The 16,674-nt window shown below is 40.0% G+C and overlaps 1 protein-coding gene across 1 annotated transcript in view; it reads right to left on the bottom strand.

Moving 5' to 3' along the window:
* The window catches only part of RARB (retinoic acid receptor beta), a 323,973-nt gene extending 307,502 nt beyond the window's left edge, over nt 1-16,471 (bottom strand). The window contains exons 1-2 of the mRNA XM_071561104.1: nt 16,417-16,471; nt 7,672-7,767 (exon numbers count right to left, since the gene is read on the bottom strand). The gene's annotated coding sequence lies outside the window, so the exon portion shown is untranslated. The remainder of the gene's footprint in view (nt 1-7,671; nt 7,768-16,416) is intronic.
* Nucleotides 16,472-16,674: the final 203 nt, after the last annotated feature.

Genomic DNA, 16,674 nt, shown 5'->3' with positions numbered 1-16,674 from the left:
GTGTGATCTATAAGGGGGGCTGTGATACTTGTAACTTGGTGATCTAAATGTCATGTGAAAGACCTCCCCTCACTCAGCTATCTTGGTGTTTTCCAAGGTAATGCATTCTCCAAGCACAGAAAATGAAGAAGTTTACTGAAAAAGAGAGTATCTTTCTAACATGGGGTTCCTTTTATTCTGCAACAGAGGAACCAAGCATTGATGACATCATCAATTACGCCAACACAACAAAACAGTTTCTGACAGTGACTTCCACATTCATGTGTCATTTTAGTAACTGCCTCCAGTACACAAGGGTATTTTTTCGTCCAGTGGGTTTGACCTGAATCATAATGATATCAACTGCTAAAAGAAACCAAGCCAGTACAAGCCACCAGCTTTCAGTGCATGCTGCAAAATCTGCTGAAAAAGTCCACAGAGGCTTCCCTGAGACTTCAGAAAGGAGGAAAACTCCTGGAAATCTAAAATGGACCTGACTGTGCTTTGATGAAGTGCTTTGAGAGTGAAGTGATGGAATAAATTAAAAAAAAAAATTAAAAGCATGAGACAGAGTACTAAATATAAAATCATGCCAACACCCATCATCCTCAAAACACTTTTAGGTCATGTTAGGACTTCTGCCTGTGGGTTCATCTAAGGCATGAAAAGAAAATAATTCAAAGAAAATGAAATATACAAAAAAAATCTTCTTTGTAGCTATTATTTTGCTCACAAGTATTGTCTTAAATTTACTGTTAATACAGTATGTTAGCAGTTGTTCTTAATAAGCTCTGCATAGATCCAAGAAAACTGCATACACTGACAAAGATGCTTCTAGTTTTGCACAACACATGGCTTTTTATATGGTATGTTCTCACTTGAAAACTACTCCCTCACAAAATGAAAATTCAGCAGAATCTCTAATAGCTTTCATATTTCAGTCTAATAGGTAGCATGGCACTGCACTGCCACCCACCTTTGCTACAATATTGCACAGCACATTTAACAGACATTTGCTTCCTTCACTCAGTCCTTATGTGCAGCTTCTGCAGGACCTTAGTATTAACATTTAACAGAGTCTATGAGCATAAAGCACATTTATGAACACCTGCTAGAACATTTTATTTGCCTTAAGAGTTTTATTATAACTGTTAAATTTTCTTGCTATGTTTTATGGGCCAAATCCTGGTCCAGTTTGAGCCTCAGCTGCCATTGACTTCAACAGGAAGCAATTTGATTGTATGTGGGTTTCCATACGAATTTAAGACAGCTTTAAAAAGAAATGGGATCACTGGTAAGCAAAATACCAGATAGAAAAGGCTGGTACATAGCAGCTCTAAACAACCACTAAACCCAGCCTTCAAATGCAATCAAAAACAACTGAAAAAATAAACCCCACATTCAAAAGCCTGTAACCTCACACTGCGTTACAAAACCTGACTGATTCTGAGGCCAGAGCTACAAGACATGCAAGTATCCTATCCACAAATGGCTTGGTGGAATGTGTTACCGTCAACTACTCCCTCTCAGATCACTCACTGATGCTGCTACCATAAAAAATTTGGTCCTCTGTATTAAAGCCATCAAAGGCCAGAATCCAGCTATATCAGCATCACTCTCCTCTGACACATTCAGACAGCCACAGCCCTCTTCAACAATACAGAACAGTCTGGAACAATCTGTACCGAGACACAAGTTGTAGCTGGGGAACAAAAGTCCAAGCAAGATGTTGCAGCGGAAGCCATGCCAGGAGTCTGACTGCTCTGAAGATGTTCTCTACAACTGTTCCTCTTTGACAAGAGTTTAACCATCATTGTTGGTGACATTCCTAACACTCCTGTGAGACTGAATGAGACTACATAGAAACAAGCAGCACAGCTCCTCATAGCTCAGGATAAGAGAATAAACAGATGGTTCCATGAAGTCTGCATGGAACTCCCCTAAGAAAATTAAATCTAATTTGAAAATACGCAGTTTACTTTGACCATCACTATTGAAAGTTCAAAAATAGTAAGACAGAGAGCTAACAAACAATAGACAATATGGCAATGCCACATCTGTTTCACAAAAGCTTGACAGTAGATGCTCAGTTCAATGCATACTATTAAGCCCCTCAAAATTCAAGCAATTATCAAAGTGAAATTATAGACACAATGATGAATGATGACAAATGAAATGTTAACAGATCTAGCACCACACCAAAAAAAATATTGATTTTCTCTGATTACTACTTAGGTGATCAGAGTGTATGAGACCCTAGTTCCCTGCTTGCTCTAGATTTTATTAATGCTCCAATATCAGACACCCAATTTGGAAATCAATGCTTACTTCATCATTTTTCTCTGAAGGATCCTATTATTCACAATTGATTTAACAGAAATGAAAGGCTTACCATTAACAAGACCCAGTTGCTGACACTTCTTAGATGAATTATTGAACTTTTAAAAGTGAATTAACTTAACCATCACCAAGACTTATTGTCTGATGTTTCTCACACTAAAGTCAGTGTATTTATAATTACGGAACCAAGTAGTAAAAAGTAGCTTCTTTGTCACCTCCTTCAACACCCACCATATACATCAAGTACAAATTAAGCTTTGTAAAGATACAAATAGGAGTCATGCACCAAATCCAGTCAGTCTCCAGATAAAGCTTGGTCTCTAACTGCCTATTTACACCCTGAAATCTTCATCTTCTTTCTAAAACTCATAGATACTGGTCATTTCAGGCTTCAGAAAAAGGAAATCCAATTTATGGCAAGTTACATCTTCTAGCAATGAGATTACTACAGTCAAAGATCCCTAGGGCTGACCATGCCCTGCCAGAAAGCCTATAGAAGACTATTATTAATTCCCTTTAGGTACAAAATGAAGATCCGTCTTACGATTAGAGATAATACTAGCAAATATTAGACAAATTCAAGCAGAAGCAGTAAACAACTGCAGCCCAAGAGAAGTGTAAATATTCAAAGCAGAAGGCCTGTGTTTAAAACCTGACACCTGAGCAAGGGGCTGTCAGCTCAGAACATAAATCCACCATGCCCATTTTCCCATCCAAGAAGGACTATGCATTGCCCAAGGTGAACTCAGTTACTCAAATAAGAGCATTTGCTCTGCAGATTACAAACTCATCAAGGCTTGGTACCAGGAAAGAACAAGTTTGGAAGGGCAGTGCATCAGATCAGACTCTGTGTTGTAATACTATGAATTATCAACTTCACCTGCAAATACTCTGCATTCCCTAGCAGGTACACTGCTAATAATGCCCTTCATGATCATCGTGTAGAAGTGGTGATAAAAACCTTGAATGCCACTAAAACACTGCCCAGATGCATTGATCTGCAAACAACTTACACAAAGAGTTGTGCTAAGCAATATACTACCCTTCAACCATGGGACAGCAGTACCACAGCTGCCTAGTGACACATCGAGAATAACTGTTCAGATGTCAAAACAAATGAACATTTCAGGTTTTACTAGATTTTTTGCTAATCTGTACTATTGGGCTGAATATGCTTTCAAAATGCTAGAATGGCAACTGCTTTTTCTTCATATTTGCAGAGCTCAGCTTGATTATACTTACCTTTGGCAACTGCTCTGAAGACTTAATCTCAAGTTCAGACTCCAGATACAATACCCTCAGAAAGTCTTCTGGATTATTATCACAATTTTTTGCCTCCTTTTTATTGTGCAGCATTGAGATAACATACCTGTTCTATCCCTTTCACACAAGCTGAAAGTCAACAACTGTCCAAAATCACTAGAGCCTCTTCTCAAAGCCCTCAATGGATTTGAGTGCTTTCACACTGCTGGAGGCAAAACACCTGGGCCTTTCTTTACTGGGTTAGTATCTGAGAAAGATACTCCTACAGCAAACCAATCACTTCTTGAATACTGTATTTCTCCTTCTCAACCCCCTCCATCTGTTTTAACCCCTATCTTACTGGAAGTAACTTTAAAATTCTGCTTTGGACATTGGACAAACACTTTAAAAATTAAGGAAAAGGGGAAGGAAAGAAGACTGAAAGTTCCTAAGTCTTACTGTATTAGAAAAACAGGCCAAAATACTGAAATTATGATTATTTTGAAAAACTTTACGTGCCCACATTTTTCAGTCTACCTCTTATTTACAGTATAGCACTTTTGAAATGGAAGCTGGATGGCCCTAACTGAAATCTGGTTAAATTTGATATCTGCATAAAACATATCTCAGTAAGTAGGTTATAACAACTTTTTTTAAAAAGACATGGACATTGGCAGATTTCCTGCCTTTTTTACACTCATTTCTTCCAGTATTTCCCAAATTGCAAAATAACTCAATGCTATAAAGGCGGTGCAGATTGCAAAATTGGTCCTAGTGGTTCCAATGGGAGTAACGTGGTCAGAATTTGGCATTCAACAAGTTTCCATTTCTACATAGGTTTCATTTATTTTTCAGTTTAAAAATAAGACTGTATTTTGGCATGTAACTAGAGCTGCTCCTACAACTCAAAAGAAATAACACTGCTGGCAGGCCTCAAAGCTGTTCCGAGACAAAACTGTGTTGGCAGAACTTTTTCTAGAAGTTCTTTTTGACTAGAGGCAGAATTCAACACCAGCATAAATGGGAGAAACTTCACTGAAAAGAGTTATGTTACACATAAAGTTTATATAATGCAAATATATTTAGCTGACATGGAATTTAAATTCTGTTGAACCAATTCTGTTTATCTTCTACATATACATAATAACTTAGTACCAAATTCTATAATCATTCTTCTATGAATGCTGTTTTTCTTCCTACACAAACAGTACTGTGCTATTTACAAAGTACATGGCCACGCCACACAGTTTTTTACGTAAGTTATCCAATTAGGATGTGATGAAATTGAAGCTGCAAGATCTACATTTCTGCATCAATTACAAGCACCGAAGAAAATAACAAATCTGACATTTCACAGCTTTTGAGGGTTTGATTTTGCAACCTACTTTCTAAAATACTTTTTTTGAATGACATACCCAAGGCTTTTTTAAAGCACAAATACATTAACTAATGTGCAGCGATGCTTCAACAGAGACCACAAGATTTGATTCTCTACCCCACTCTAGCATAGACAATGATGAAAGCATTCCTGTACCTGAATAAAGGTGCCCATGCCCTTGGATATCCAGAATAAAACTGGATGATGGATATGACAAAGTACTTATAAGGAAATTTGCACTGTTTTAGATCAGCTGTTAAAAGCAGCAGAATTGAGCTCTTTTTGCCAGAGAGAGATAGAGAAAGCCATGGGACAGTGATATCAGCCTGCTGAGATAAGCTTAGGGGTTTGAAGAAAGGGTCACTGTAACGCCCTCTTTTTTACCTCCTGCCTGGGAAATGCAGATTGTTCTTACTGTGAAAGCAGAGTGGGCAACAGGAGCATTAAAACAGCTACTGCAGGCAGGCTTCAGCAGAGAAGTGGAAGCAAGGTAACTGAAAATCTAGCTCTTTGCAAATGCTACTGTTTCTTCCCTTCCTTGGGGGTTGTGTGTTCCCAGCTTTGTGAAGCTTGCAATTTTGTCAGGGTGACCCCTTTTTCCCAATGAACACAGGCTAGAAAAGATAACCTGATTTTTAAATTTGCATATCTTTCACATATCCATATCATCAGATCTTAAATTCTAATTTCATTGATTTAGAAAAGAAAAAGGCATTTTCATTGTTTGAGAGTTATCATCTTACCAAATATTGAATCTGCTACAAGCGAAGGAGGTGACAGATCAACTTGAAGAAATTCTAAATCCCAGTTCTAAGCACAGCTTGCTTACTCTACAGTTGACTTGACCTTAAATGCAGTTGTTTGAGTATGCATTGAAAATCTTCAGTGCTTTGCCTTGTTTTTTTTCAGACTGAAGGGGTTTTTTATCTGTTATAGTGTTACTGAAGAAAAAAAATGACAAAGAAATGTAGACTGGATTTGTTTACCTCAAGATCATTAAGAACTTGTATCCAATGTACCACAACTCATGAACTGCTTCAAATAATTCAACTAAGCACATGGACTAGAGGACCTTTAAAGGTCCCTTCCACTTAAACTATGCAACACTTGATTGTAAAAGTCAGTCTGCCTACATCTAAGATATCTTTTAAATAAAATGTAAGATGTTTTCTGACTTAAAACAATTCAACAAATAAAAAGAAAGATAAGTGGTTATACTTATATTCATACCACAAATTAATACAATCAATTTGACCACCAGTGTAATTAGTACATTGACCAGATAAGTAGAGTTAGAGCTTCAAACCAACCACTGCTCTCACTGAGAATAAGTTACACAAAATTGATGTGTAGTTTGCCTAAGAAGTGGTGACACAAAAATCATCACATCTCCAGAAAGTTGAGGCCACTTTGCCTCTGAGTATAGAAAGACACGTTAATCATCTTTGTATTTCCACTGTAGAAATTATGTACTACAGGTGTTTCAGAAAGACTTTGATTTTTGAAAACAAGCATTTTCTTTCTTTCCATACTTCACTAAGTCTAACAGAGGTATATTTTTATTTAGGCTAAATCATGCCTTATGGGACACATTTAGGAGGAGGAAAGAAGGACATGCCACTGGCACTTGAGACATATTGCCAGTGCAAAGCTGCCAAAAGCACACAGCAGGGAGCATGTTTTGGCTATCATGAGCAGAATAAGCAGGCATTCCTTAACCACTGCTAGCTGGCATTTGTTTCCAAATGCAGAATGCTCACTAGGCAGTTTGGAGACTGGACATACTCCTAACCTTAAGTATGCTCCCATAAAAATGTTCTGCTGAGATAGCTCATTAACCATGCCTGTCTCCTAGCTGACTGCCAAATGAGAAAGACTGAATGACACAGAAAAATCATACATTTCTCCCTACGCAGAGAAAAGTACTTAAAGTATATCCTAACATAATCTAGCACTTACAGCAAAAGAGATTTTAAGAGTGTTGGAAGAAACTTCTGCCAACATCTCAAAAAGAAGAAATACTGTTACTCTCTATTATACATAGATAGAAAAAGCAAAATCCAGAGACACAGAGTACCAAGAAAACAGCAATGAACAGGAAGAGTGGCTGACATTGTGATTATAATCTATACTATCACGTTTAATACAACCTCTAGCAATCCTCACAACAGACACTTCCTGCTTTATGTGCCGGGGCAGATTTGTGGGTAGAAGATTAATGTCCCCCTCCATCTGCTAATGACTATATAGGTCCCCTGGGCTTTGCACCAAGGGTACTTTGCCCTTAGGATGAAACAAAAAATGGGAATTTGTGTTCATTGCCACATGTACTTCTTATTTCCATCAGCACTCCCAATTGCTAAATGTGTATTATTTCAACTTTATCTAACAAAAACATATTTTATCACAGTAGTTCAACTGTGATTCCAAGTAGATTTTCAAAGAGAACACTTAAAAGGAGAACAAACCAACAGGGGGCACTTTTCACTTTCAGAATACTTTCCTGATACACACAGCCTGCATTGGTATTTGCCCTGTAAGTGCTCTATTCATTAACTTTTCACTATAGTTTCAAAGTCACTCCACACTTCTGGATTTCCTTTTCTCTATCACTGATAGCCTGCTGTCATGGAACCAAGTAACTCAGAGGGAAGAAATGTCACGCAAAGGAGAGGACACTAATTAAAATCTTCATTTCTTTCAGATGATTCTGTAAGTGGATTTTAACTTACCCCTGTTAACTGTACCTTTGCTCTTGAGAACTGAAGGCAAGTCAGAGGGAGCTTGACACCAGCATAGTCTTCATGGACCTAAGCCAGTTTGACATCCTGGAAGAATAAAGGAAAAGCGTAGTTACAAAGTGAAGTTCTGAAGCAATAAGGCAACCATACTCATTACTAGAACAAAGATACTCAGGGCAAAATCAAAGAGGATCTTAGTTACCTCCAACATCCACAAATGAGAAATCAAAACCAGAGTGTTGCTACACTAAAGTCTCTGAATGTGGTGTCTCGGGTTCATGACATGCTTCCTTTCTTCCTTTTCCCACCCCTATCAATTGCAACATTGACCTTCTCCTCAGTTACATGTCAAGAAAGAAATAGGTGTCCAAGCCAAAATTCCCAGTGAGAATGCAAGGGAATTCCAGGGACAGTCAACTGTGATTATATTAACACCACGAATATACAATTATCTCCCCTCAGTTTACTCAACTTAACCTTGTAAAAGGTGCAACACCTTTGCAGCGGAACTGTCAACACAAGAAAATTCTACTCCCTTTTCGTAAAAAGAAAATATGATTTCAGTAACATGACCTCTACCAATCATTTTGATGCAACTGGGTACTGTTTCTGCATACCCATTTCTGCCTAACAAGGAAAGCAGGACAAGAGAGAAAGTAGTTAAGAGCGGGAAAGAATGAAAAATTAAAAAGGCATTGCTCTGTACTGTCCTTCCTCATCTTCAGCCTGCTTTCATACTTCACCAGAGTGCAGGAACCACAACAAAAGAAAGACAACTTTTTCTTTCACATCAGCAGCCCTACAAAACAAGCGTTGAACTAAAGTGCTCTGGCTGTCCAGCCCTTAGTACTTATAATATTACTTTTAAAACACTTCTCCTACTGGCTTCCCAAATATGGAAATACTCTAAATCAAAGATACACACTTAACATTGTTAAAATTCACTGTACAATGCAACCAAAACCCAGCCTGATCTTGCATATATTTTGTTTCCATATCACAATCTTATTAGAATCAACAGAGCTGCTCCCAGATTTCTTATCTGAATCTAGTGATATTTGGCATTTTTCTTATGCTTCCTCAACCACTCATACAATTCAGCTTTCAGTTGAAAGTTAAGGGAATCATCTTTTCCTTTCATCTGTGTACAATATGGGAAAACACATCATTACTTGAATTTAAACACAGAAAGCAGTTAAAAGGGATTCCAAGTTCATAATATCTCCTGATTACTAAATCACTCTCAGGTCCTTTTGGAAGTCTGACTTAGAGCTGAAAAGCTTGAATCTCAATGCTAAAATAAAAATAATAAAAATTATACAGTTAAGAATACTGAAGAAAAAAGGAGGACATAAGGAAGGTAAGGGGCCAAGCAAAAAGCTGCAGCTTCCCTTCCCTGCAGGGAGTACAAAGGTAGCATATCTTCTGCCTGATACTCTTTTTCAGCAACAGCTTGCTTTTCTCAATGTGCCTCCTCAATGCCCATCCTGTGGCCTGCAGAGGTAGGCAGCCACTGGAGAGAAAATCCATTGAAGTCTGTGCATCCTACAGAGTGCTGACAGCAATCATTCAAGCTTTTATACAAGCCCCTTGTACTTCTGCAGAAAGGCCACACACCCAATCTGGCCCCCTGAGAATATACAGCAGCCTAGATTGATAGTATTTATTTACACTGCTGCTGATTAGATGCATACTGTCTTCAACAGCTTTTCTGAGAAGCTGAACAAGAGTCTTAACTTTTAGGCCTGAATCACAGCTAGCATATCTAACTCAAGTACTGGTAAAAGGCACTTAATATAATTTGCAAAAAAACCCAAAACCTGCCTGTCTGGGGGAGGAGCAGGGGCATTAGTGTTGATGCATTCCTTCTTCCTTCTCCTACAAGTAAGCATGTATACACACCTACATATGTGTAAGCCTCACACATGGATACAGGATAACAAATCCAATTTGTTCTCCACTACTGAATTTTCCAATTTGAACACAGAGTAATCAACATATAAAGTTATTTTGGTGAGATACCATTTGAACGAATAACGTTGGCAGGATTACAATTCACGTAACACAGATTATTTGGTCATCACTAACTCAAGGGAAAAGTGAAGTCTTACGGCTAAATCCATAGGGATTTCTGGTGACATCATTAAGACCCCACACAGACAAGTAGAGCTGGTATTTTGTCCAACTTCGCACAAAGTTATTTAGAAATATAAATGGACTTGTTGATAAAAACATCTTCAAGCTGTATGCTACAAAAAACAAATATTCAAAAATGTGCCATAACTAACAATGATGAGTGAATACATCAACAAAGAGTACTCTCATCACATCAGGCAAAAAGGGCATGTCAACAATCAATCTTAGAGAGTTTCAGAGCCACTCTGTTAAAAAAACAAACAAAACCAAACGCAAACAAGAACTCCTTTTTTTGGCCAAAGTATAACAGTCATTTTAAATGTAATATGTTATGTACCTTCCCAGACTTGTGAAGAACTCAAAGTAACCACTGTCAAGTCCAGCAGAGACTACCACTTAACATCCATCACATTTACTTGTCAGAGCTATTCTCAACACACAGCAGCAAGACTGTGACTAGTCAAAGTAGCAGCACACTGCTGAAGCACTTTGCTCAACAGCTTACACTTGATCCTATGCACGTGCTCTTTAGAAAACCGATTTTATTCTAAATTATCCTGGACATGAGTACTACTCAAAGGGCTCCTCTGATCCCACAAATAAACAGGTCTTCCCTTCTAAGGACATAATTTAAAAGACTATTTAATGTAGCTTGTATGATATTTATTGTCTCTGTGGTAAATCTTCTCAGAGAATCAGAATAATTTAGGGGGGAAAGGATCTCTAGAGGCTACATCCTCCAACACCCAATCAAAGTAGTGCTGATTCCAAAGTTAAAACAAGTTGTTCAGAGTCCTGTCAAGTTTCTAAATCTTCAAGGGCAAATCTTGCAACCTCCACAGACCTCAGGTTAGGGCTTAACCATTTTGATCGTTATTTTTTTTCTGTACACCCAGTCAGGATTTCTCCATTTCTGTATGTGACAACTGCACTTACCCCTTTCTCTGTACATCTCAGAGAAGGGCATTACTCTTGGTTCTGAAACAGCTCATTAGAAAACACAGCACAATAATTCACCTTCAGCTTCAAATTTCCAGGTTGGGTAAACCCAGATCCCTCTGCATCTCCTTGGATGCCATGTACTCCAGACAACAACTGAAACAAGGTGGTTGCTTCAAGTTAAAACTCTTTAAACTATCCATGAAAAAGTAAAAAAAGTGTTTCACATATTTCACCTTGAGCATACATTGCTTTGCAGGTCCCTGACATACAGAAGACCATTGACTACCTTACTTTCTGATCCCAAAACAAGTTCTCCTGAGGATGTATTCAACAGGATAATGCACTGCTTCATGAGTGGCATCTCAAACAACTTAAACACTCTGGAACAGTACTTTTTGCAGTGTCTAAACAAAACAAACAAAAAAAACAAACCAACCCACAAACAAACAAAAAACAACAACAAAAACATCATTTAAAGAAAATTTAATGTGGTTTAGAATGTAGTTAAACAGTTTCCTGGAGTTGACCCCAGAAAAATAAAAGACGTGATATGTAGCTTCCTTTGTCTTTCCTTTGAATTCTAGATTGAAAGTTTAAAGAGCAGTATTTTTTATTAGTTATTTTTAAGATTTTTGTTTTAAATTTCAAAATAGTATCTAGTGCTAAAATATTTGCATATACCAATTCAATGGATTAGAACACCCCCTCACAGAACAAGTTTCTAATCACTATTTTGAGATAGTGTGCACTGCATGACTTTGATGAAATGAGCAGTATATGCCACTCTCTCAACAGCGTTATTTCTAAAGTATTTGAAGAGAACCGAGACATAGGCCAAAACAGATACAAGAGGAAGGATATGTGAGAAAAGGAAGATCTGTTACCTGCACTGAGCTAGTGAGAGCACTCTCCCTTGCCTGGCAGCACAAAGCATGCCATCACAGGGGGTGAATCAGGTTTCATTCAGAGACTCAAGGAAGACAGCTTTCTATATAGCTTCATAGTATGTTCCCCATATGCAAGAATGAGTTTAATAAAAATTCTATTTATCATTTATTTAAAGCTTGTCTTCTATTACTTTGCTACATATGATGCCGGAGGGAGCAGCTTTTTCATATCTGCCTAGATAAGAGCTAAAACCTCCAGAATCATGACTGCCAAATACTCCAACAACAGTCAGCAGCCCCAGACCTTCAGATTATGCTGTGCAAGTTCAAAACCTGTCCCCTTAGCAGATGCAGAAGTTACACCCAAGAACGAAACATGTATTAACAGTGAGAAATAGACAGAAATATTTATACACAAACTCAAGTGTACACTCATTTGTTTATACTGTAAGCAGACTTGTGCATATTACACACATACCTAAAGTAAACATGTGTTCAGCAATTAACAATAGCAAACACCAGTGTCCACAATATTCTGCATTCACAAGAGGAAAGCCATGGCAAATGCATAAGAGCTGTCCCATGTTAGTGGCACCTCTTCAGTAAGCCTGCTGCCACTCTGGAAATGTGTGTGGACCCAGCTTCTCACTGCCATCCAACAACTCTCCACTCCACCCTACTAAACAGAAGACAAGTTGAAGCACTACACAAGAACTAAAAGAGAAACCAGTGCCTCTCCAGAGAAGGGCCCTTCTCCAGTACCCAGCACAAACACACATCAGCATAGGATTCAACTCAGGTCTCAAGTATTACATATGACCTCGAAAGGTTTTGCCATCACTTGTATAACAAAAAGAAGAAAACTCACTCTATGTGCAAAGCTTTTTAATGCCTCCAAGACTGGCACTTTTACATCTCCAGGTTTGTTTTTTCCCCCCTGCTTCATCCTACCTTCTCCATTTAGCTTATATAGAGACCACCTTGAGAGTGCCATGCTAATTAGCAAGAGCTTGCACTCTACATTAAAACCAAAAATAAAAAAAAATTACAAAACAGCAATCTAGTGAAAAGAAAAACTGAATGAGTTCATATTCATTTCATCATTTTAGTAATACTGGTGTATTTTAATTACACTTGAATAATTTTAATTCTTATATGAGCAGCAGACTATAATTGTTGAAAAAAATTTATAAATCAGACATATGATATGGTAGGGTCTATTGCCCTACAGACTCGCTATAAAGTGTTGCAAATATTTATGTATATGTCTGTAACCAAAACTAACAATAATAAGCTCACTATGCGAGGATAAAAGAAAGACATGAACAATAGAGAAAAGTCCGCCTGGTGTGGAAAATAAATACAAAACCTACAAAGTATTACTCCAACAAACTAAATAAATATTTAATAAGATGAAGATATTTTTGCTTTCACTAATATGACTAGCTCCTAAAAAAGAAAAAACACATTCCTTATAGGTAAATTTCCATTCCATAAAATCATTACACTTTCCTGTATTTTGTTTGGCTTTTTCACATTTGGCCTAATTCTACTTTCTTTATGTCTATACTTCCTACATGTTCAGCATTTACCAATCTGTCTACCTTGAATACAAACTAAACTATAGACTACAGAGAATGAAAAGTTTAATGACTCTTCAAGCCTTAAAGATTTTCCAGTATTGTAGCAAATGGAATACTGCACATTGCTTTGAAGGAGGGAAATACAATATAACTGACATTTCAACAGTGTCTTGGGACTGAAAGATTGTGTCCTATAATACTGAATATTTAATTACAACACAACCTACAAATAAAAAATTGAACATCATTTCTCCCCAATATCTTCCTAAGCTTTAACAGTAGTTTGAACTTGTAGGATTCATTGTAATGGACTCCATTATTAAAATTAATATCAGACAAGCTGCATTAGGGAATTTCAATAACTACTGTCTCCTCCTAATAGATAAACAAGGAGAGAGTCAATGATATTGAAAGACAATGTACTTAATGCAGATAACTTAGAGAGGCCAATGCTACAAGATATTACTGAAACAACAGGTTATTAAAATAGACAAGAAGATATTAAAACCTTGTGCATAAAGTAACTATTAGCTGAGAAGGGTTAGAAGAACCTTCACTCTAAAAAAAAAAGCACACTGCAACTGATCACAACAGCTGGATGACACTGGCTGGACTTTGAATTGAATCCCTCTGAGGAGCGGCAACTTTTTAATCGTTGCTTGTATCCCCTACAAGGAGAATCCCACTCCAGGGTGCAAAGTAAGGGAAAACTAATCTTTGTCTTGAAAACATCAGCATTGCAGACAAGAAACACAAATATTACCACAGATCTGGTTGAACCTCCTTGCAACACTGATTTTACACATGAAAATCCACAGAAGTCAACAGGGACTTTGTTTATGCTACGTACCCACCATACTCATATCGACAGAACTGTGGAAATGGATGCTCCCTTTCAGAGACACCTGGCTCAAACTCCTACTGTACACACCTGTGGGCACCTCATGGTGAGGAATTTGCTAGAATAATTAATTTCTAGAGACACTTTACCCCAAAAATGAGCTCTATCAATAAATCACTTTTACTACAGACACAGAACTACCTCAGAAGAAAACCAAAATGCAGTCCTCAGTGGTGTCACTTCTTCTACCTGGAGAGCACCCAATTTTCACATGTCACAGAGATGCTTTACCAAACTGCTATTAGGGTGAATTACCCTGAAAATTCAAGAGCATTGAAAGATCCCTCATCTCTGAAAGAAGGTGCAGAAGAAATGCAAGATACCCCAAAGTGCAAACAACTGCTGTGGAGCCACTTCGCATTCTTCACAAGCACACTTGGTCACAAAATAATGACAAACCAGTTGAGGCACTCTCATTTCCTAACACTGTGACACTACTATACAAGGACAAATCCTGCAACCCTTCATCTAGCAAAGCACATTTTGCTGGAAGCTGACCCACATAAAAAGCTGAGGATCAACCTTCTCTGATCATTAAAATAGACACAGACAGATGCTGACACATCAAGCTCTTACCCAGAGCTTGGTTCGTAAAGGAATGATTTAATTAATATTTTAAATCAAAACCAACTTTCATGGTTAAAAAACAAAGTACGCACCAACTCCCAATGCTTTTATTTTAAGAGCAATAATTTTTGTTCAGTTTTGTTTCCAACTCTTTGCAAATGACATAACCAGAACTGCAAACAAGTGATGTCCACATAGCAACTTCTACCACAATGACACAATCAGTCTAAATTTACATTGTCACCACTTTACCTTAAATCAGCTTCTCCCACATGCACAGGCTTTTGCACTAGGTATCCAATTCCTTCAGTCAGCCATAACATCATATATAATTAACCTATGCTTGCTAAACTTCCTCGTGGGAGCTCTTCCAAGTGAAAGAGCCAAAGAGCAGTCTCAGTGAATTTCCTCTCCTTGGGCTGTTGCTGTTCTGTCCTGGTGCTCATCTTCTGGATCCAACACAGTCCTTGGACAGTAATATTTTGTGTTGCTCCATTAACTACTTTGTTTTCAGAATCCATGCTGTGAATCTCTTCAAAGCCCGGTCTCTCTTCAAAGCATAAAGTTAGACTGCGTTTATTGCCAATAATTCACCCCTTTCTATTTTGTTACACAAAGCTTCTTGAAATGCTATTAGTCTCAGCCAAAGGCAAAATATCAACACTATCAAAACGAGCAAAATTCTGCCACAAATTCAAATGACCAAACTGTCACTCTACATGCAAACAACAAGCGACTGAAAAACATGAGAAATGCCGTTCCTATTACCTCCTTGTCAGCGCCTGCGACACGCACACACACTGCCGAATCTTCACAGTGTATTTGCGAACTACGGACCTCTCCCTGGCAGGCAGCAAAAGGGATCGCGCAGACCCCCACACCGCCAGCCTCACTCACCCAGAAGTAATCCCGGCTCCAGCCGCACAGCTCACTGCCACCACATCCCAACAATATCCTTCGGCGAGGCGAGGAGCCGCAAAACTGAACTTCACTTCCAAGGGGCTCAGGAGAGCCGCCCTGCACTCCTTCCTGGCCCTCTCCCGAGTTCCTGGGGCACAGAACTCCCGGTAGCTAAAGTGAGCAGCAGCCTGAAGGACGGGCACAGCGGATCTCCCTGCGCAGGAATCTCCCTCACAAGGCGCACATCGCTGGGGTTCTGCTCTCACATACAGAAACACTCGCACAGCCAGCGCTGCCGAGCCCCATGGGCTTGTGCTAACCACATCTGTAAACATCAAGTTGGTTTTGTCTTTGCTTGTTTATTTTCCGCCAAAACAGCCGCTCTTTGAGGCCAACACCGCCTGGCAGGAGAGCAGCCGCTGCAGCGGAGGGGGTGCCGAGCTGACAGGGTCCCAAGTACAGTTCAGCGCTCCGTGTTACCAAACCAGCCCCCGGCACGCTTTTGTCTGCGGAGAAGGCACGAAGCGCCAGGGCACAGCAGCCGCATCACCTCGCTCACGGGCTGCAGCCCGAAACAGCGACCAAGCTCCGCCCGCCCCGACACCCGCCGAGCCGCGGCAGGACGCGTCTCCGCGCCCCGCACTGCCCCACTCGGAGCTGGCCCGGGGGCAGCGCGGTCCTGGCGCCGGAGGGAGCGCCGCGCCCGCCGGGGCTGCGAGGGGACAGGCGGCAGCGCGTCTTGCTCCCCTCCCGCATACCCCACGCCGGACGCGGGAACAGGTACGAAACCGACCCCCCCAAGCCACCGCCGCCGCTTTACCTCCGCAGCCTCCCGCTCCCGCCGCCGCCCCGCTACTGCCGCCGACAGCGGCGGCGGCAGCCCCGGACCCCCCGCCCCGCCCTGGCCCGCCCCCTGGCGGGGCCGCCGGGGGCTCGCACGCCCCTCGCCGTGCGCGGGGCTTGGGGGGCGCAGGGCTGGGGAGCGCGGAATGCGGGTCTGTCCTCCACGACTCCCGCTCAGAAGCGCCCCGGGGGCAGGGGCGGGACAGGGCACGGCGGCCCCCCGAGCTCGCATCCC

The sequence above is a fragment of the Pithys albifrons genome, chromosome 7, assembly GCF_047495875.1.
Source record: "Pithys albifrons albifrons isolate INPA30051 chromosome 7, PitAlb_v1, whole genome shotgun sequence".
NCBI classification, from domain to species: domain Eukaryota; kingdom Metazoa; phylum Chordata; class Aves; order Passeriformes; family Thamnophilidae; genus Pithys; species Pithys albifrons.
This window is presented reverse-complemented; position numbering and strand designations above follow the sequence as displayed.